Source organism: Struthio camelus, chromosome 1 (assembly GCF_040807025.1).
Source record: "Struthio camelus isolate bStrCam1 chromosome 1, bStrCam1.hap1, whole genome shotgun sequence".
NCBI classification, from domain to species: Eukaryota; Metazoa; Chordata; class Aves; order Struthioniformes; family Struthionidae; genus Struthio; species Struthio camelus.
Genome location: NC_090942.1, coordinates 32,030,141 through 32,052,111, shown reverse-complemented (window position 1 = coordinate 32,052,111; position 21,971 = coordinate 32,030,141). Strand labels below are relative to the sequence as shown.

Here is a 21,971-nt window from a genome sequence, read left to right as displayed (position 1 = left end):
GCACAGCTTAAGCAACTCAACATGAGCTTGGTAAGGACTAGACAATCTTGCTTCCAAAACAATATTTTGCTCATTTTCTTGTTCAGTGAGCCCAATGTTTACCGTTCCTGAAGAGACAAAACTACCCCTAAATCTGCAAAGTCAGGTGTCCATGCTTTACTGCAGTTTCCTGCTATAATGTAAGTCCCCAGTCTGTACGGAGTCACATACAGCCAGAGGTGAATCTGGAGCTACCTTATCCTCCGAAGTCTTGCCATCTGGTGGTATGCACCATTAAACCATTTGAAGAGTGAATCAATCTTAAACGGGAGGCTGCCACACCGTATGTTTGCAATAGGAGGATGTGGTTTTAACCACGAGTCAAATACACACCAAGAGTCAAAATAATGGTATTCTAAATGCAGCAGGCAAGAAGATAGAAGATTGTGTAACTATCTAATGATAAAGAAAAGCATAGTTCTTATGATAAGTAATGAAATACAGAGCCAGAATCTCAAGAGAGTAGGAAAAAAAGGGAAGACGTAGATGGCAGCAAAACTGCGGGTGAGAGTTTAGAGCTGCTTGAACAACTTCTATTCCATCTCGAATTTAGAAGAAAGCCTCCTCTTCAGGCCTCGGTAATTGACATAAATTCAATGAGCATTAGCTGCAGTTGGAAAATACATGCAATTAGTACTAATGTATTGAGAGGTCACGAGCTTTAAACTTAGACTGAGCCACAGCAATCTTTAGATTCCACTGAAACCATGAACAGCGGCCAAGGCAATGCCTGCTATGTTCTCCAGCAAGGCCATGCTTTCTGTAATCAGAGAACACTTTCACACCACCTCTCCTCATCCTCTCCCTCAGACCTTCACAGAAAGGAATTCACTGCTATTGCATAGCTCACTAATACATATTTGTGTAAGGAATTCTTTTATATACTGATTGCTTATGGATAGGAGCCTGATGCTTTCCTCTCTAGTAAGTCTGGCTGCAGTTCCTGAGTGACTTCTCCTCTGATGCTATTCTGGCAGTCCTGTTTACCCTTCCTATGTGTGCGCCAAGAAAGGCGAGAACTTCCAGCTGGCCTCAATTATTCATCTTTAAGGCCTCCTAGGCGCTGGCTGCTCATGTTCCCAGGCAGAAGAGCCCGCGAACCTTCCTCTACCACTTGGCAAAGCAGGACCCAGTTCTCGTTCCCTGATCTCACCTGCCAGGCTATATCATACAGTGGAAGGGAGATTCACTATTAATCAGAAATGTTTAATGGGGAAGACTGGAGAGCAAGGCATAATTGCAAGCAGGATCTGGGTAAGAAGGGAGACAGAAATAAATAGACTTATTTCCAGGTTTAGCCACAGTGAATTCTGCAGCAAAAATGCTAAAGAAGAAGATGCATCTGAAGAAATCTTTAATTCTATGGCCACAGAATGACAACCTAGATTAGTCCTTGACCTACATTAATGGACATGTCCTATCCCCCTTGCTACTATTTTAAACCTCACATAGACTCAGGAAAGTCATCTCACCTCTCTGATCACAATGAAAGCAAATTGTTAAGGTCATCTTTTCAATCATAAAGAGTAAGACTTTTTAAAGAGAAGTTGAGATTCTCCTTAAAAGAGAGCTGACACAAATATGAAATCTGTAGAATGGTAGATGGTATTTGCTAAAGAAATAGCAAATAGAAAATAGAAAATAATTTAAGTAGTCTCTTCTCAGGGATATTTCAGCTGGCTTCAGTTTCTAGCTTCAACACTTTAGTTTTAAAAAAATATTCAATTTCTATTGTTTAACAAAACTTACTCTTGTCCAACTCTTACGACTTTGTATTTATTTAAAATTCCTACTAGCCTGTACTATGGCATCACTACCAACCCTTCTAAATAGCTAATACTCATTTATGTAAATGTCAAACCAAACCCTTAAACACATATAAAAGTTGAGACTTTCTCTGAAAAGTCAGGACCTTCTCAAAGCTATGACAATAAAAAAAAAAGTTCATTCTCCACTTACTATTCTTTAGTACATATGTAGACTCATTTACATTAGTGAAAAACACATATAAAATGTCCGTTTTGTTGCATATCATAGGTATGAAGCTACTTAGAAAGAGATACTGGAATCCCTACTGTGTCAAACAGCATCCTATTTTTACTAAATTTATGGCTGCTACACAAAGTGAACCTATTTGATGACTATCATCTGAGATTTATTACTTAGAGCCATGCCAAAATTAATCCTTATGTAACAAGAGTTTTTGAAAGGGATTTAAAATATCAAAATTCTGAAACATGTTCATTAGAACTATTTGTAAGTAATTTAAAATGATAGCTTATAAATAAGTTGTGATTGGATCCTAAAGCCATGTCAGAAATAGTGTTCAGATGACAGCCTGTCACATAATTTTATCCTTAATACCTTGGCCTAGTAGATCTCTAAATAGTGACAACTTTATTATTCTTTAGGAAAAAGAAAAGTTAAAATTTCTGCCATTCCAAGTACCTTTTCCTTCCCATTCCCTCCTGGATCATGATGCATTAACATCATCCACCTACACACTAGAAAATCATGGATTCCTTGCTTAGCATCTCCTGATCACTCTGTTGTCAAACACTACTGCTGTAATACAAAAGAGCCATAAACTGAACAGAAAAGGTAAAATATTCTAACCGACATGTTCATGTATCTTTAATTCTTCTCTGAGACACTAGAATCATATGAGATATGGCACTTGTATGTAAAATCCTTTTTGGATTTGCAGTGTGTCACATTGTATTAGTCAGGAGTCAACAAGTTTTGCATGACATCTCAGCCACAGGGAAAGCTTGGGTGTGAGTTTTTGTTTTGCTTGCCTATTTTAAGAGTAGATTGCAGTTAGGATTCTGAAAACTTCTCAGACTTCAAAACGTACTATAAAAACTATCCTTAGAAAAAAGATATTCTGAAATATAAAGTGGCCTTTATTTTTCATAAATAAGCCACTTCAAATGAAGAGGTCTTTAAATGAGCTTGCTAACAAAAATATCAACACTATTTTTGTTAATAATACTTATTGGTTAGTCTAAAGAAAGTCAGATTAGGTGACAATAAAACAAATGAATATTAAGTGTCAAAATAAAAGTAAGAGTCTCTTTGTTAAACAAACCAGAAATGGTGATAGAAAAGTAAAAAATAGCCCATTAACATTTTTTCATAATTTCTGCATTGTAATTATAATGTTTAAGGCTATTTAAGAGACCAGTCCCCGCCACTGGCGTTTCCTAGCTACCCAGAGGTAATAATATATATCGCTGTTCTTTTAAATAATGATATAAAATGTCATCCTGAGCCGTGAATTTCTTAATGTCTTGATTTCAGATATAATTTTAACACTAACAGTGAGAGTCTGGAATCCTTCCTCAAACTGATTAGTAACTTGTTTGAAAGCTATTTGCACTAAATTCAAGAGGATTGTTCCTGTAAACCAATGCTATTCTTCAAAAGTAAGGACACCTGAATCTGATCCTAAGACTTATTTCATTTTCTTTTTAAAAGAGAGATAAAAAATTGGACTTATGGAAGACTGTAAAATATGTATCTGTCAAACTTCACCTCTTGAATCTTACTGGTTTCAACTATAAATATATAAATGCCTGGAACAGTGTCAGCAGCAGTATTATTACTCTGATACAATTAGATAACAGTCTAGTACTGTGCTGCATTTTGCTTTTGATGAGGTCTATTTTCTCCAGTGGGCATGATACCTAACAATACCACAGCTTGCCATGACTTATCTGGGAAACACGAGAGTTTATAGCAAATACATGAGATTTATGAGTGTCACCAGCATACAGATACTGTTTTCTATGGCACTTACTGAAGTGCTAGGTAAACATACTCCTAGCCGGGGGGGACAGAAGGAAAAAAAATAGTGTAATTCTAGGTCTTCCAAGCAATAGAAACATTCCCCCCAAAACGTTTTGAGTTCTACTACAGAGACGAGAAGACTATTAAATATTCTTTTCAGCATTAAACAGTGAGGAGCTGAGGGGCTTGTTTGTGAAACTTGTTTATCTAACCTGAATAAAGCCCTGTACAAACAAGAAGGAACTCTCCTTCCCTCCAAAATTTCTGCATCTCCTGTCTATTTATATAAGATATGAGAAGGGAGTGGCCAAATGCCTCCCAGGCATTAGATTCAGACAGCTATTAGAATATAGTGCAGACTACTGTAAAAATTACAGCAAGCCTGACATAGAGGTTATTAGATTTAAGGGATATAATTTCATTTGTTTCAATGAACGCTGGAGTTAACCCTATTGATACGATCCAATGTCTACTAAAGCACATGGGAAAATATACACAAAAGGAATCATATGCAGGTGCCATTCAGACTTCCTTGAGGGGATGGAGAGAGAAATTCAAATAAGATTTTTATTACTGCTACACTTGGCTTATACCGTTGTAGTCTTTTTCTAATTCAAGCACACTTTGTTTTACATAGAAAAAGTTCCCTGGCAATTATCAGAGGAAAGTCTCAAGTCATTTCCATGTATTTGAAATGCTTGCTACAACCATGCCTTCTTTAGAGAAACTGCTTAAATCAACTTGTTACATCTCTCTGACCAAAAAAGAGGTATTTGCCTGCTGAAGGGATAATAAATCAAATACCTGAGGGTTTTTGACAGTGCCAGAGTAACATAATTCAAACCATGAAGTCAGACATAAGAAACAGAGTGATTTAAACTGGGCTTTTAAATATTTTGTGCTGAAGTGCTCTGATGTCCAAAACACAAGTGTGGGAGTGCTGTGATTATTGACGAGAGTGCAGTGATTACTGATAAAGGTGTTAAGATTATTTGCAGAAGTCCAAAATATATATTAAATTTAGGAAACTAAAGTTAATCAAGTAAGTTTAAAGAATATATTTAAAGATAAAAGCTGAGGTCAAATGAAAGCTGACTGAATTGTTTGTTTACTGAAGTTTCCCTCAGCATACATCTCAAATCCTGTGAGAAAATTAGCAAGCTTTGATTCTGCCACCTAATGCTGTAGCCTAAATTTAAATCATGCTAAGCTCAACAGACAACCAGTGCAAAGAGAGAGAGGACCTTGATAACTTGATGCAGACCTGCAGTAAGCTGTATAACTCTTTCCCATTTCTCTCCACTGACTATAGAGGGAGCTTAGGCAACGTCACTATTAATTTGGGTGTCCCTGTGCAAGGCTTAAAGTTAGATTAAAAGAATCTGAGCTTTTATGTTGCCTTAAAAATCATGTCATGTTCTCCATTAAAATCAATTTGTTCAAATGATAAGCTCAAAATAAATGCAAAACATCATTTGACATTAAATTAACTTAACTTCCTAAATGACTTGATACTAAACTTCAAGAAGACAACGGCAAAGCTCATTTTTGACTTCATTGGCCAGGTACAGTATACAGTGATTGATACTGCTCTTCCGAGTTTCACGAATAATTGTTTTTAATGTGTTTTTTTTTTCTCAGTAAGTGTGACAGAAGTCCTTCCTTTTATCCTGTAATGCTAAAGCAGAATGATAATAACTGCAGGTGGATTACTGTGGGCGGGTTATGGGGTTCGAAATCTTCGTGACCTTGAGTAGAACCAGTTTCCAAATGCAATTCATTAAATACCATTATGCTACATGACAGCTCTGGGAGACAGAGAATACAAGAATAGTAAAGCCAAAGTCCCTTGGGATAGTCAGATAAAATGCAGCAGAACCTGTCTAAATAACACATTTGTTATATCTAGTTTTGTTGCTTTAAAATGTTTTGCTCAGGAAGCCGCTAAGCTCAGTGGTAGAAATCACCTCATCTCAGCTATCACAAAGGCATTGTTGCATACTGCCTCCTTTCTAGGCATGGCAACATATTACCATAAAAAATAAAATTCACTGATTCAAAACTGTTTGGTTTTTTAGAACTAAAATATAACAACTTAAAAATAAAGACTTTTTGACTACTACTAAATCACAAAATTTTCTCTTTTTTTATTTTTAACTCTCAATTTAACCTCAATTCCCAGTTTTTCTTGTGTAGATTCCACTCTCTGTGTAGTAGATATGCCATGTTTTCTCTGTGGGATCACATCTGAAATGAGTTAGTCACTCTATACTACTCACAGTCAAAAGAAGTTCATCTAAAAGTACTTTAAGATTGGATCTTTTGTGTGAAGCCAGAGCAGTCTGCAGCCAGTGAAGAATAAAAATATATTGAGAATTCGATGCCAGAGATGCAATTGTGAGATGCAGAAATAATTGCTGGGAGATATCAGAAGCTGCCAGAGAAAGTTTGGGTGTCTTGGCACTAGTTTTAGAGGATTTTGTGTGTCCAGCACGCATACTAATTCTGTACGCCAGGGCAGGTAGATAGTAATAGACTGTCATACACAAAATTCATCAATAATTGTTCCAACAGAATAAATGACTGATTCTTAACGCAAAAAGAAAGGTTAATAAGGATAATTTCACTTTTGGATGCATGATAAAATCACTGACACCTGTCTGGTCACTTACTTTCAATATAATTATTTCTCCAATGGGATAAACTAGTTTAACTCAGGGTTAATGAACATGTAACGCTTGTAGTTAATAGTTTTAACTGTTGTTAATGGTTACATTAAGCTTATAAGGACTGTAGGTTTTTTTTCACACTATTTGTTAAGTTGAAGAGGTTTCTACTTTCAGTTTGCAATAGGAAAAAAATATAGAAAAACTGGAGAGCAAGAAGTGGTTACATTTAAATATTTATGCTGGAACTCTGTTTCTGAAGGTAATGCATGAATATTTTCTCTGAAGTGAAGTGTCCTTGATACACTCTTCTTGCACTTTACACTATGAATTATATAAGAACCCACGTTGGCTCTGTATGTTATTCTGGAAGACTCACTACTCTCCTTAGAATCAGACTGAAGTAAGAAAAACTGAATCATCCAACCAGTAGTCACTTAGTACCATCATAGCCTTGCCCCAAGGGAAAAATTGAGGATTAACTAGAAAATTATCTTGATAAATGAGCCTTGAGAATAAGAGATGTTAAGCCAGGTTAAAAGAGGTTGCAACACTGTTTTCAGCAAAAAAACAATAATGATCAACTGAGATCTTTACAGCTAACTCGAGCGAGAGACTAAGATATAATTCTTCGGATAATGTAGTTTTTCCAGCTGAAGATCAAAGAAAAGCTTGTATAGGCAAGCACTAAAAGTAGCTTCAGATTTTTACTTTATTTACTAGTTTTTTATTAAATTGTAATTACTTTCATAAAATTCATGAAAAAGCATGCATCTTATAGGTCGCTAACCTTGATATGTACAGAAGTTATAACATTTAGAAGAGCAGTAAGAGCTAAGACATTAAAGACTGGAGAAAGGCTGGCAGTCGGCACACAATCCAGTGCAGATGCTGTGAGCTCCTCAGCTATGGGAGCTTCCTCTTTTTGCAAAAAGTAAAATGCATGGCAAGGCACCTATCACATTTCATGTATCAAGAGGCTCTCCGTTTGCCAGTGCTACCCCTTTTGTCAAGGAGGGACTAATTTTAGGATAATTTTGAAATACTGTACAATCTGGAAATTAAATTGCACATCCTATTTCAGAAATACTGAGAACTAAGTAGAAGTCACTTTCACTTTTTCTCTTCCTATTAGCATTCTTTTTGCTGCAAGAGGTTTGTGATCTCCAGCTTTCCCATTTTACCTGGTTGCTTTTATTTTTGGTGCTTTTTAACACACTGTAATAATGAAACTATAAAGGTCAATTTCTTGGAGTTAAGATGAATGGCATCTTTAGACTCAGCAAGTCTCAGCCTAAGAAACTGAATAACTTTCAAACTGTATCGTTTCCTATCTATCTCCATGTTACCTTAACACTCAAGCACCAATCACCCCTTCTGCTTTGTCCCATTTGGAATCTTCATGGGAAACACTGCTTTACTCTTACACGTAGGAGGATGTAGCAATAAATTCAGGAGCACATGAATGCATGAATCACTGCATCTAGCCCTTAGTAAAAAAGAACTGGGTGTAATCTGCTGTCCCGGCAAAAATGTGAGTAAACAACTTTAGCCATTATGTTTCCAAGCAGAATCTTGAGACCTTTTTTGTTTCTCTGGACTAAATGAACCTTCAGTTTTACAAAGACTCTGAGTGACCCAGAAGGCCTCAATAAAATCATCAGTTCTACTATGCAAAAGACAAGCCTTATGGGACATCATTACTCAAGACGTAAACTAAAGCTAGGGTTCAAGAAGAACCCAGCTGGATTCTCCTTTTATCTAACCCACTGGCTTTATCTGAGTCATGCAACTATGCATCCTTTCAAATTAATTTTAAGGTTTAAAATAAAGCGAAGTTACCGTAGAGTTGCTAGCTTCAGATTCAATACTAATGATGAGATGCTGAACATGATCTATATGTAAAAAAGATTCCATCAGATATGTTTTCTCAAATACAAACATTTAGAATACTACACCTAACACGAATTCACCTAGAGGCAAGAAACAATAGCTATTATAACAGATAACTCATAAAGTACTATGACATGCACTGCATAAAAAATTTTAGTAAACATGCATATTTTCATTTTAGTTTTAAATTATCAGGAAAAGTTGAAAGCTGATTTTTTTTTTTCTAAAATGCAAGAGAGAATTATTTCCCTTTTCAAAGCAGAGCTACTTTAAATAGCACAGTAATACTGAAATCCTAATGCCAGCATTGCTAATTTATATACAACTGGTCTCCATCTGACTACTGAAATGAAGCCAGTTCCACTACACCTAATATGGCCTGATGAAAGTCTGATTTAGTTTCCTCAATTGTGATTTTAATAGAAAATATAGAGTATTGAGGATAAACTTCCAGGATATCTGCAAATGCTGATAATTTATAATAAAAAAATCCCACAAAGCCATGCAGTAGGTTAAGCACATTCAGCACCCTCCTATTTCACCTTCAGGGCAGAGGCAGCTCCAATCAAACTGTCGAGGGGCAGCACCATGTGGACAGGATGGCATCGTATGACTGATGGGTGACTACCATAGCAGCTGCTAATTGCTAATTTTTACTTTAGTAAAATATTGTGTGGGAGTGGGTGTGGGGGGTGACAGATATGAACAAGTCAGTATAAATCAATATAAGGTAATCAAAGTATTTGAGATAATAAGAAACTGATATTGACTACATTTACTGGCCTCTAATATATATCTTGAAGTTTCTATTATTTAATTTTATTATTCTATTATTTAATTTTATTATTATTATTTATTTAATAAATTATTTAATTTAATATCTTTCTCCTTGTCTGAAACATTGAAAATGACAAGCTACAGCTACCCAAAAAGCGTATGATATAAAGAGAATACAGCAATATATGAAAGATAATTAATAATTTTTCAAGTAACAGCATACAGTCTTCTGCCTTTGACAGCTTAAATCATTTTGAACAATGAACAATTTATGGCCATGAGAGGGCAAGTACTTTCCTTCCTTCATTTATTTGTTTCATTCCCTGTAGGATACAACAAATAGAATTACTTCTAAAAAGTCATTTCCTACTGTTATCATTGACGCCTCCAGAAAAAGAATCTTAAAATTCTTCTGCTTATAAGCAATCCCATTCTGCTTGTAGGCAATCCTACTTACTATCGGCACGTTCCTCTCTCTTCTCATTCTTCATAATAAATTCATTAAATTTTTGTGATGTCATTTTTTTTCCTAAAAAAAGTAGTATTAATAGGTTTATTGTTCCAGAGATTCATATTTTAGAGATTCTTTATTAAAACCCAGGAAAGCTGGGGCATTTGAGCTGGGATATAGTAATTATTCCTCACAGCTGGGGAATTATTTTCTTGTCAAGTTCACTTTGGAAATATGTCCTGTATATCCTGAAAAGTAGGATCAAAATTAGAAAGCATAAAAACTAAATAAAAATTAAGATTTATACAAAAATGTGTACAGTTAGCTACTTGTATATAGCTCAGATCATATAAAGGCAAACAGCAGAATCCAAATGTAGAGCTATTTCCACAGTTATTCATTGCATATTAATTAACAAAGTTGAATCTTTGGTACTTCATTTTAGCTATCTCAAGACAAAGAATCAGCAGTGCAAACTGGCACCACAGTTTAAACTCAATTAAAGCATTCAGGAACAGAGTTTCATATTTCGACAAAAATAAACACAGGAGAGGATGTGTGTGTAGGAGGGAGAGGGAACATTCATAAAAGCTAATTCTAGGCACTAACAGCTAGTTACTCTTGACTCCCTTTACTGTTAATGGATGCAGATAACCTAGTTTAGGACCTTGCCTGAATCAATCTAGAGAATCCCTTTTGTCTTTCTCCCTTTCTCCGACCATAGATACACCCTAAAGAGATTAAGCTAAAGTTAGCCTTTAGGAATACCCACTAATGACTTTTTTATTCAATTTTACAGACAGATGTTTGTAGAGGAGTTCTTATACATCGCTACGCAAAGATGTAGAAACGATAACAACATATAACTTTGACAGAAAAAGTACGCAAGTGCCTAAAAAACATACTACTTCTAAACTGTTGGCTGTGGTGATGAGGGACTAGATATCCAGCAGTAGGTAAATCTGAATGGCTGGGTTTGGAAAAAACAAATGATGTTACTATCTAATGATTTTTTTGTGGCATCCAGGAATGCAATTACTGATCTGTATCTACTTATGGTTAATACACATCCTCACAAACCCTCTCTGCAGGTTCTGTTACATTCAGTAGTTCTTATGTGTCATTTTCCCCTGAATCTGATTATTCTCTAGGTATTTTTCACTGGCTCTTCTATATCAGGATATTATAATTTGCTCTGTATGGGCCAGTTCCTGAAGGTCATTCAGGACCTAAAACATGCGGAATCCATACATGACCCTCATACACAGGAGTAGTTTAATCTGAAGTAAGTACATGCTATTTTAGTTCTGTGCTCTCCTTGGGACCCTGTATTATCTCTCAGTGCAGTTAAAAGTGTGGGTTAGCATTCATATACCCAAAAATGATCTTGGGATACAGCAATTTTAGCTACCGCCTCTCCCTACACTTCTCATAACAGTTGCAATTCATTGATGATTTTACCATCTGTTTCAAAAGCTGAAATACTCTATTTAAATATATAAAAGCCAGATAGGCACCTCCATTATTACAAATACAAAGACCATCTCTAGTCTTGTACACAGGCTTAAACCTTCCCGCCACCTCTGCAGTTCCACCTGTGTTAACAACCTTGGGACTGTGGCATGGGTTAGGCATCAAAATGTTTTACACCAGGCTTTGTCACAGCAGGGCAAGTTCCTACAAAAAAGCCTCTCGTTTATACTAAGGTTCTTTCCAAAGGAACTGCCCTACTGGTTGGCACATCCCATTCAGGCATTTGAAATAAAAAGCTGAGAATTAAATGATGGGTCTCCATTCATCTCACTGCCGATTCCCCTTTGGCTGACATCAAGAAGGATTCTGTATATGTGAACTTCCTTTCCTTTGCTCCATCTAGGCATCCGTCCTTTTAACCGAGTCCTGTGGGACTACACCATAATCTAACTGCATCTGAATACTGAATTTCTTTGCTTTTGGATACTTGGAATAAACTCTCTTCTTTACTCTTCCATCTTTTCTTCTTTGATGGTTTAACATACTATTTAGTCTCCTACTATAATGTCTTCCATTTCTACATTTTATTCCTAAATTTTATTCCAAATACTTTGTATTCAGTAAATCATGAATATGAGGGAACAGGCATATTTGATGATATTAATGCATTTTACTGTATCGTGTGTTCTACATTCCTCTGATATGTTTAATTCTCCCCTATAATATCAAACATGATTGCCATGTTTTAAGTCATGTGTGTACAGTCAGAAAAATCAAAAGATGTAAGACCTCTGAATTGTTATTTTTTTAAACATCTATGTTGTAAGGGTTTTCAGTGTACCCTGTAACAGTGAGCATTACAGCATGCATAACTTTTGTACATCATCTTAACACATGAAGTGCAGTTGTGATACAGCGTGCCAAAAAAGAGAGATAACACTGTTTGGAAAAAATCCAAAGCATTTTTAGTGATCTTGTTTTAGTAGCACAGACCTGCAATCTAAATCTTCCAACGCCTGCATCACTACTTGACAAAAATACATTCAATTTTAAAATAAATTGTTGCTGGAATAAGATTACCTGCCTCATTTCAGCTCAAAAACATTTCTTGATATCTGAATTCAGTCTTTTCAAAAACAAGCATGCTGAGTGAGTTTGGCAGGCTTTTAATTACAGAAACACAAATATGTCTGTAAAACAAAAGTTTTTGGTATTCAAACTTCACAGGGACCACTTCAGTTAAGACTGTGAGGTTGATATCAAATCTGAAATGACAGTTATGATTTTCATGCATATTTCCCTCTATAACATATACATATTTCACACTTTCAGAAAAATAAAAGCACAGTTACAGCTACTGCCTACTGATTTGTGTGCACTGAGCAGCATATCAACACATTCAGCTTATCGGAACCAGTTGCAAGAGCATGTTTGTCAAGCAAGACTATCTCACAGCATTAGGGAACTGACGTCTCAGTTGGATTGCTTCACTAACTCTTCTATACTAGTGTAGAAAGGTTATTTTAACTGAGACTATGCAAACAAAACCAAAAAATTGTCACAGATTGTTAAGCAACTCAGAAACCTCAACACTGTGAAACCTGAAATCTTTTCAGGCTTGAGGTTCAATATGCAAATAAAAGCAAGAGCTAGTCAGAACACAGACAGCAGGAAGAAAATTATAAGCTGTGATATTGGCCAGTTTCCACAGTGCAAAGTATCTCAAATTACAAATGGATATTCTAAGGTAGAATAAATACAATAAATTACTAATAATTCCTATGTTTTTATAGAGATTTTTTTCGGTGAGTCACAAAGAACTTCATAAGACGATATCATTATGTTCACTTAGCAGGTGTGGAAACAGAGGCACAACAGGGCTCTCCTGAGCCTTAAGCCAGTACATCTAACAATCAGAAAGCACCGATTGTCATGTACAGATCAGGTCTGCTCATTTGTCATGCTAGCCTGGCTCCAGACAAAATTCTCTCCTCACATACGACTTTCAGATTTAGGGCAGCTGGAGAACAAACCCATTATAACAATGATTTGTCCATTTAGTCAACATTTTAGAGCTCTCATGCCTGAACCTAAACTCTAGTGCTCTAAAGGCTCTCCTTGCCTGGGGAAAAGATAGTTCATCCTGAACTACTTTGAATGTGTTTGCATATAAGCACTGGTAAAACAATAGACCGGTAGCTGACTTTTTGCTATTTAATGTTAAAACATTAACCACATCTGTGGTATGCACAAGAACAGGAAAAGTGACTTAGCTCTGAGATATTTTACAGTAAGCTCTTCTAGGTCTTTTCTAACTGAGCTTTGCCTAAACAGTCTAGTTCCCTTCTTCAGATTCAGCAGCCAACCTAGAGTAAGAGACCTTGAGAAAACAAGATGAAATCTCCAGGGGGAAAAAAAAAGATTATTGGGAGAAGAGAATCTAGAATTACTCCACTATTACTTCTATGATTATGAAGTTGCTTTTTGCACACTAAGGGAACATTCATAATAAATTACAATGCATATGTAATTCATAACATATAATCAGTTCTTTATGATATAGCAAATCAATGATGGAAAGCTTCTAAGATTGCTTTATCAAAAGCATAAAAGTGTGAACCTTTTTCCAGTGATGTCAGTGGACAAACTGAGCAATTTCAGTGAGGCCAGAATTTTGCTGAGGTTCAAAGGAGGCAATCATTTTGGCTGGACCGTGACCAAGTAAAGAGCCTTACTACTTGTACAGCACCAGCCAATTTTACAAGGTGTAAAGCAATTGACATTACTCATTTAAGGAATATAAAATGTGAGGGCAAGGACCCATATGACTTCTCCTTTTTCCATGACTGCCAAGTTATTCTGATCAAAAAGCATCTCAGCTAAAGCTTTTGTACTTTCTTAAGTATTTGAAGCCCCTGAGCTGCAGTTCTGGGTGGCCTTTATTTAGCACAAATTACTCCAACTGTTGTACTGCCATGTACGAAAGATTGTCTTCAAATTAGTCTCTCCTCATATTGGATACCAGCAAAATCAATTGCTCAGTGCATTCATAATGACCTCCTACTCCTCAGAGCTTTCAAATTCCAAAGCTGCCAACGAATACCTGAAGCGTTTTTGCACACATAAGGAATGCATTCCTACTTGTAGTAGATGTACACACCTATGCTATAGTATACGTACATAATTCCCAGCTGAACTGGAGGATTTTATCATGTATCTTATTAGGAAAATAACCCTATGAACATTTTATAGGGTCAGATTCTCTTCTCAGAGTGGTCAGCAATTAAATATAGCCAACAAAACATGCTAAGTCCCATAACCCCATAGCCAGATAGCCAGTATTCTAAAGGAAGATAGCTACAAGTATATGTTGAAAGAGGTGAGCACAGCTCAACTTTTTAAAAGAAGTGCCTGCCTTGTATATAACACTTCTATGTGATCAGAGCACTGACCTGGGAAGTGAGAGGCCTTTGCCCACTCAGAGGAGATTCAAGCCTTCACCAAACACTTCCAAAGGAGTTCCTTCTCCAAAGGACTACAAGTGACACTGAGCTAACCTCCTGAAAGTGAGCACAAGTGTAGAATGACACAGAGATTCATGGGGCCACAGGAAGAAGTTTCTGTGAACCTGGCTCTGCAGACCAGATGTTAAGCTGAGGATTGGGTACATGAAGCAGGGCGCAGCAGCTGGGATTACACAGCATGCCCCCAGGAGCCCTGAATCACCAGCGGACCATAGAGAAATGCAGATGGCAGCATCCACCTGCTCCATCACCAGATGTTTTAGGAAGAAACTTGCAACAGTGGTCTCTAATATGGAGTCTGATCCTGTGGAATGTCTTCCAGGTCACATTCTTTTACTTTCTGGATCCCAAGAAGACTTCAGCTGGATGTCAGGCCTGAACTTCCAAAAGTAAAGTATTCATAACAGCACTCATATATGGCACTATAGGAAGCCAGGGAATTTCATTCAGAAAGGCAGACTCCTTGCAAGCTTAGGTGATTTGAGAGTTAGGTATCCCCTGACCACTTACCTTTGTACTAAACTTTTAGTTTTAAATGCCTAAAGTTTATTTAAATTCTGCCTTAGGATCACTACCACAATATCTAGCACAATATTTTGCATTTGTTATGAACCTGATAAACACATAGTAATTTGATTTTCCCAATAAAATTATCTGTTGGAAAAAACAATTGAAATGAACAATTTATCATTTTTTAACTAAAATCAGGAGACAATAGTGTGATTTGTGTGGATCCCCACCAACTTCAGTAGCGTTTCCTGCAGTGACTGTTATCCACCTGCTTAGAGTTAATCATGGGGTCAGGACCCAAGGGTCTAAAGAACTTCACTGATTATCCATAAATTGCAAGCATAAGCCCAATCAAAAAAAAGGGGAAAAAATAAGCTACCTATTTTTTCCTGCTCATCTTAAGTACAAAGACTAGCATTTTCAGAGAGAATGTTGATTTACAGATTATAGTGAGCTATCAGGAGGCTTCCACAATGATTTTAGGCAGCTCTTCTCCAATACACATCATATTATAACGCACACAATAAATGCTTATTAGCAAACAGATGAGTCTGTTATTTCTACGCTAAACTACGGTTCTCTCATAATTAGGAACTACACGCTCCCTAGAAGCAAAAGCCTTACTGAGTAAGCAGCAGTGGGGTACCTTTGAGGCTGTTGGACCCTGTTTCCCCCAGAAGAGGTCCCTACGGTGTGGAAATAATTTCCAGTAGTGTTATAGAAATGAACGTAGAGTAGATTTGAAATATATTTCTAGCTTTTGATTTGAAACAATTTATATATCAACAGTGGAATAACAAACAGATTCCGCCCCATCCCTTCCTCTTTGGTCCTTGGTCTTCGGTTTATGTGCAACTGAAACTTAAAGGTGTAACTGATGAAAATAAGGATAAAATAGTGACAAGATGTTTGAATTAAAGTAGATACAAGGCACTTTCAAGAATGAGTTTTGCAAAAGGTATCACTGTGTACAGCAATAATATTATAGCTAAAGGAAGGACTTCAGGCAAGATCAGTCTTCTCCAGAACCCTCTTTTCCCCTACCCCACAAAACCCAGCAATAAACTCTCTCACAACTAATTTGTATTACTTACAGGTGCTCAATATGGGAAATTGCCCCACAGATTTTCCAAAATGTCTTCCTTCCTTAAACAAACTTCCTCCTATCTAAAAAAAGATATAACAGCTTTTCTTTTTCTATTTTTCTTTTTCTTTTCTTTTCTTTTCTTTTTTAAGTTTGCTCCCAAGTGGCTATGGGTAAGGACTTAATAGCCTGTAAACATTATGACAACTTTGGGGGCAAATGGTCTGCCTGAACTCTTCTAATACCCTTTAGCCCAGACAGAACAGCCTGGCGTTTAGCCAAAGGTTTCTGCTTTCTGCACCCTGACATGTTTGCAGCTTTATGACACCTTATCCAACTCCCACTCAGCCAAGTGGCAACAAAATGCTCAATATTGAGACAATCTGGACATTTTCCCCCGCTTGTCACAAAATTTGTTGAATTCTAAAGTGTAAATCCTTCTTTTCAAACACTTAGGAAACTCATTGAATTTGCTGCCCACTAGGGTCTATCTCATTATATACAAATGTCTATTTCTAGCATCAAAATGTGAGCACATTTGCAAGGTAACATGTGAATCACAGAGAATCTACAGCTATATTTCTCTATTCACAATGCTGTCAACTTGAATTTTATATCAAGAAAGTATGCTGTGAATGTGATCAAGAGGTCATCAGAGGGCTGTTCTAATGTTTATTTTAAGGCTATCAGCATTTGGGGCAGTGTGCAAAGAACGAGAGAAAGACAGATAGACAGATAGACTAACTAGTAGTTTAAAACTAGCAATTTATTTCCTTAAATATTTATCTTCCAAGTGCTTTTTTTTCAGTGTGCACAGCACTGGTTCATAAGCTATATAGTTTGGTCTTCTGTAGCACCTTTTCCAGAACACTTTACTCTTAAAAGTAAGCAATCCCTGTAATATCAGTAGACCAGGGTAGGCAAATGAAAAATTCTAAACTATCATGTACTCAATATCATCTCAAAAATTGCTCAGCTCTTCACATCCAAATCAATTTTTTTGTAACAAGTAATGCTGGCCCAAACAGTAAGGTTATCATCTGCCTCCTGAAACTGTCATGGCAACATCCACTTCTACCTGAACTCTCATCAGTGACTGCAAAATAAGGTTTCTCACCTAACCTTCAAAAGTGTTCTTTTAGGGTTCAGTTATGTAAAGAAACTCTTTCCTTCTGAAAATACTGAGGCACGTTCCTCAATTTTTTTCAATTCACAGATGGTCAGTGAATAGTGGGTGAAATCCACTATGCAGATCTGGGTGAAATAGTAATATATTTTACACGCTCTAATATTTAAAGCAGAGCTACAGTTCTAAAAGCTAATGATATCTCTATTCTTTATTGAATGCCGTAATGTATGCCATTGAGTGCTATAACCAATGCCATAATCTACACCTTACATCTAGAAAGGAAGTGTAGGAATATTATTTGGATAGACTATATTAGGATATTTGATTAAAATTTGTAATTTTACTCAAATACTTTATGGGAATCTTTTTCTCTAAAACTCTTTACATATTGAAACAAACAAGTCGATTAACTCATAGCATCCCATCCTTTTGCAGACTCCAGTGGGTACAGTTCCGTTTTCAGTGCAGCCAGATACATTTTCAGGAAATGACTGAAAATTAAAACTTCTTTATTAAAATAGTATTAGAATACAAACTTCCATCAGCAAAGGAAATGTGTTTTACAGATAGACCACAATAAAACACCTGGCAGTTGCAATTTTTCACTCTATCCAAACAGAAGGCTGAAAAGCCTCCCATAACATAATTAATTGAGCTTAGCAGCAAGTAAGAATTCTGGCCTCACTTTTGTGTTTATTGGTATTCTTGTCAGCATGTTACTTAGATATACACAGTTTTGTTGTGATATGCTGACAGATTTGGACTGTATGTATTGCTCCCAGTGATTGTGGGCTCTGTTTGCAGAACATATGCCTTCACAAATTTGGTTTCCTCTAAGGAATATATGAAGGTCATCCAGTATACACTACAGCCATTATTTTTCCTGTACTCTTAGTACTCATAACAGTTACTCAAATTTTATTTCTGCAACAGCTAAAACAAAAGGTGGAGAATTTCTGGTAAAAGGGTCTTATTGGGGTGAGGGGTAAATGAAGGATTCAAGTAACAACATATTCAATTATAGATTCAGTTATAAGGAAGGGTACAATGCATATTTATCCTTATCCTAACAACCTTATATGTAATTTTAATTTTTATCATATTATAATATTTCTTTGTTTTCACATACTTCTTCAAAATGCTTTTTTCTAAAGTATTTCAGTGAAGATTTCAAAATCGCGTACTGTGTATCCTAAGTAGGGAATGTTTCAGACAAATCATTTCACCAAATAAGTTTCTTTTATATTATTTTACTGAAATACATTGTAACAACAAGTACATTCCTCCCACCAGTGATGTCATATTATTATTTTACAACTGCTATATAGCAAGACTAAAAATATCTGCATTTAGCTCACATTCAGCCCATGAAAACCAAGACGTACAGAGATAGTTAACGCAAAGTCCTATCTTCGCTACATTGCAGACGTTCATTATGATGTGTATACATTTAATCTTATCGTTTCTTTCTTTTGTTTTTTTGTCAAGGACAGCCTGTGTCCTGTATCCTCTCTCAGTGACACTTCTGACCTGTTTCAGGGTGTATAGGGAATAGTTTTCCGCAAGCTCACAAAAGCTTGCCCACAATGCTGAAAAGTCTTGGACATACCAACAATATATGAAAGAAAAAAAGAAGTCTAAAAAACTAGTGAAAATATTCAAAACTATTTAATCTATAATTTATGTAGCAAGTTCAATTCAGCCTTTTCAAGACTCTTAGTTTATCTTGCCTGTCTTTTATCCTGAGAGGCAGTTAAAGCAAGGAATATTTTACAGCCTGATTCAGCAAAATGTTTAAGAATATGAATAGTCACACTTGCATGAGATTTTGTTCATGGTTTAATACCTTCTGAATCATAGCATATATATGTATCTTGCACAGTGCTCAGAAAGCCACTGGAGTTTTCTACAATAATAATAATGATTCAAAATGATAAAAGATCCGGACTATAGCACTGGACATGGATTTATAACATACTGTCTTTGTAATATACACCTAAGACTCTTCTTATGTAGTACTAAAAATTCATAAAATACATACTGTCAAAAGCAATTACCAATTAAACTGAATGAGGCATTCTGAAAAATTTTTTGTAAAAGATATGCAAAATACATTTCAGATTTTATGAGTAAAATAATTCTGAAAAGGGATTTTTTTTTCTCCTCTCTCAAATAGGATGAAAGAACACTTTGAGGTTGCTGCCCTTCAGGTCCATTTGCCATGGAGTCATACAAAGGTAATAGAAACACTCTTAAACATAGTCTAGCAGTCAGACAGTTATCTGTATTGGAACATTATTTAGCTACTCAGTTAAGGTTTTTTTTCATTGTAAAACCAAATAAGAAGTATGAAATTCTTGTAATAAAGAACAATGCAAGACAAGGAATCTAAAGTAGAAAATTTGAACAATTATATGATTAAGTATTTTTTTAAAAAAGATAGCTAAATCCTATCTGATTTTCTTCTATTTTTCTGTTTCAATTTTTGGATAGGAAGATTTTTTGCGATCATTTTAATCAACATTCTTATCCTATGTGATTGTATGCAATGGAACTACCACCCGGTGTGTATGGTACTATCTCCATGGAAACAGATTATAAAACATAAGCACAGGATTGTGATCACTATTTAGAATAGAAGGCGGTTGAACATGGGGAAATTACATTCTCAAGCCATTCCATTTCCTTGGGATTTCAGCAAAAATATTTAAGGATTGGCATGAACTGTCAATCCTCAAGTTTCAATTAAAAAACAGTTAATTTAGCAAATTATATGAATGCCATAAATCAGAAAATAAATGAATGTATTGTTTTATTGTACCCTTTCTTCTGCCTTTAAGGGAAGAACACTCTCACTTATGTTTCACTATGGGCACAGTCATGTAAATAATTAATATTGCCATAGAAGTCAACTTGTCTGTGAGATCATTTATGGTCTTAAAAGTAAGCACATATTTCACAGCACATCTGCTTTTAAGTGTGCTACATATTGCATTTTTGATCTAAAATATAGTCACATAAGAGAAAGCAGCAGAGGTACCTGAACCGACTTAGTTTTTTGAGAACACATCAGCAAAGAAAATGAGCTGATCAGACATGTCCACAGATTAGAATTATAATAGCAAGAGGAGGAGACCAAGCACAAAACAACTCCATCTGACTTTTAGGAAAATTGTCTTTATGTATGTTATCTAGCTCTTCAGAGCATATTTAAGCAGGAAGAAAGAAAGATATCAAATCTTTCTGTAATTCATTGTTTCATTTTCTTCTGTGAGGGAAGTACCTACCATCTTTTCCTAACTATCCACTAAAAAACTGCTTGTGTTTTGATCAATGACATCCAGTCCCCTTGATCATGCAGAATGCAGATTACAAGAGGAATTACAAAAGGAATTATTTAGACAAGCCTGCAGGAGGAACCTGTGTATCACACTATTTCAGTTGGCTTTTAGGAAAATTCCATTTATATATAGTATTTACACTGAATACAATAATCTGAGTGAGAAGTTGAGATTAAGTGCCTCACTAACAGATGCATAAAGCCAGATAAGAGACTCTATCATCACAAGTCAGTTTGTATCATTCAAGGATGTGTCCAAGAGAGGTGAATTACCTATCAGGGAGCATATTTCTCTCCTCTGACTGTAGAGGGAGCCCACACAACTAACTCGGACCGCCAAGCTACAGAGTTATACGACATAAATTCCAAACCCAATCGCATCCCCGTGTTTAAGTTATTTACAGATAAAATATACAAACTTGGAGAAGAAGCATTCCTTTCCTGGCAGCATACGACTGAACGAGTTTGTGTCTTAATGTCAGTTGTTTTGCTACTGCTCTATACGTTTCCCCACAGACCCAGCAGTATACGATCATTGACCAAACAGCAGACACCATACCTATGTTACATTTTTCTTGCTGCAGCTTGCTTGAATTAGGAGCAGCTTGAAAGATGCACCATTTCAAATGGTAGTTTATTTGCATTACCTCTGGAAGTCCTCCAGCCAAATTTCCACACAGCAAGCTTATTATGTCCATGCAAGTGTGTCTGCAGAGCTTTTAAGCTTATTGAGACAAATAGTGAAAGTAACAGACAGCGAGAGCTTCCTGTACAGTGCATAACCAGATTTCCATCTTAGCTTATTTGGAGCTCCCGTAGTGCACAGTCTTTTTATCTATTTTAATATCATCTCAAAATCCATGTGTCACAGATTCACAATCATGACTTCACTGATTTTAAAATCTGCAGTTTAATTTAAAAAAAATCTTTTAATCAGATTTCTTTTAAAATTATACACATATTTTCAGCTTTAATTGTAGTATAAGGAGTGCTTTGGGTCTATTGACTGTGGATATACACAATAAACAGAAGAAAAACTGTCAGACTACACTGTGTACATGTCACTTTTTCCATATATTGAAATAATCCTTCTTCCCACTAGAAAGCATTTCTGATTTATGAAATAACCTGCCTGAAAGAAAAAAAAGCTCCTAGGACAAAACTCTGTAGATTTCACTATTCTAGAGATTAGACTAAATGACTAACGATCCCCTCTAGCCTCCACAAAATTTAAAGAAATTACATGACCTTAATGAGTTAAAGTGCACATATATAGTAATGGATACACAGTTT

At 35.9% G+C, this 21,971-nt stretch overlaps 1 protein-coding gene across 2 annotated transcripts in view; it reads right to left on the bottom strand.

The window, feature by feature from the left end:
- IMMP2L (inner mitochondrial membrane peptidase subunit 2) overlaps positions 1-21,971 on the bottom strand; it is a 488,691-nt gene that overhangs the window by 13,350 nt on the left and 453,370 nt on the right. The window lies entirely within an intron of this gene.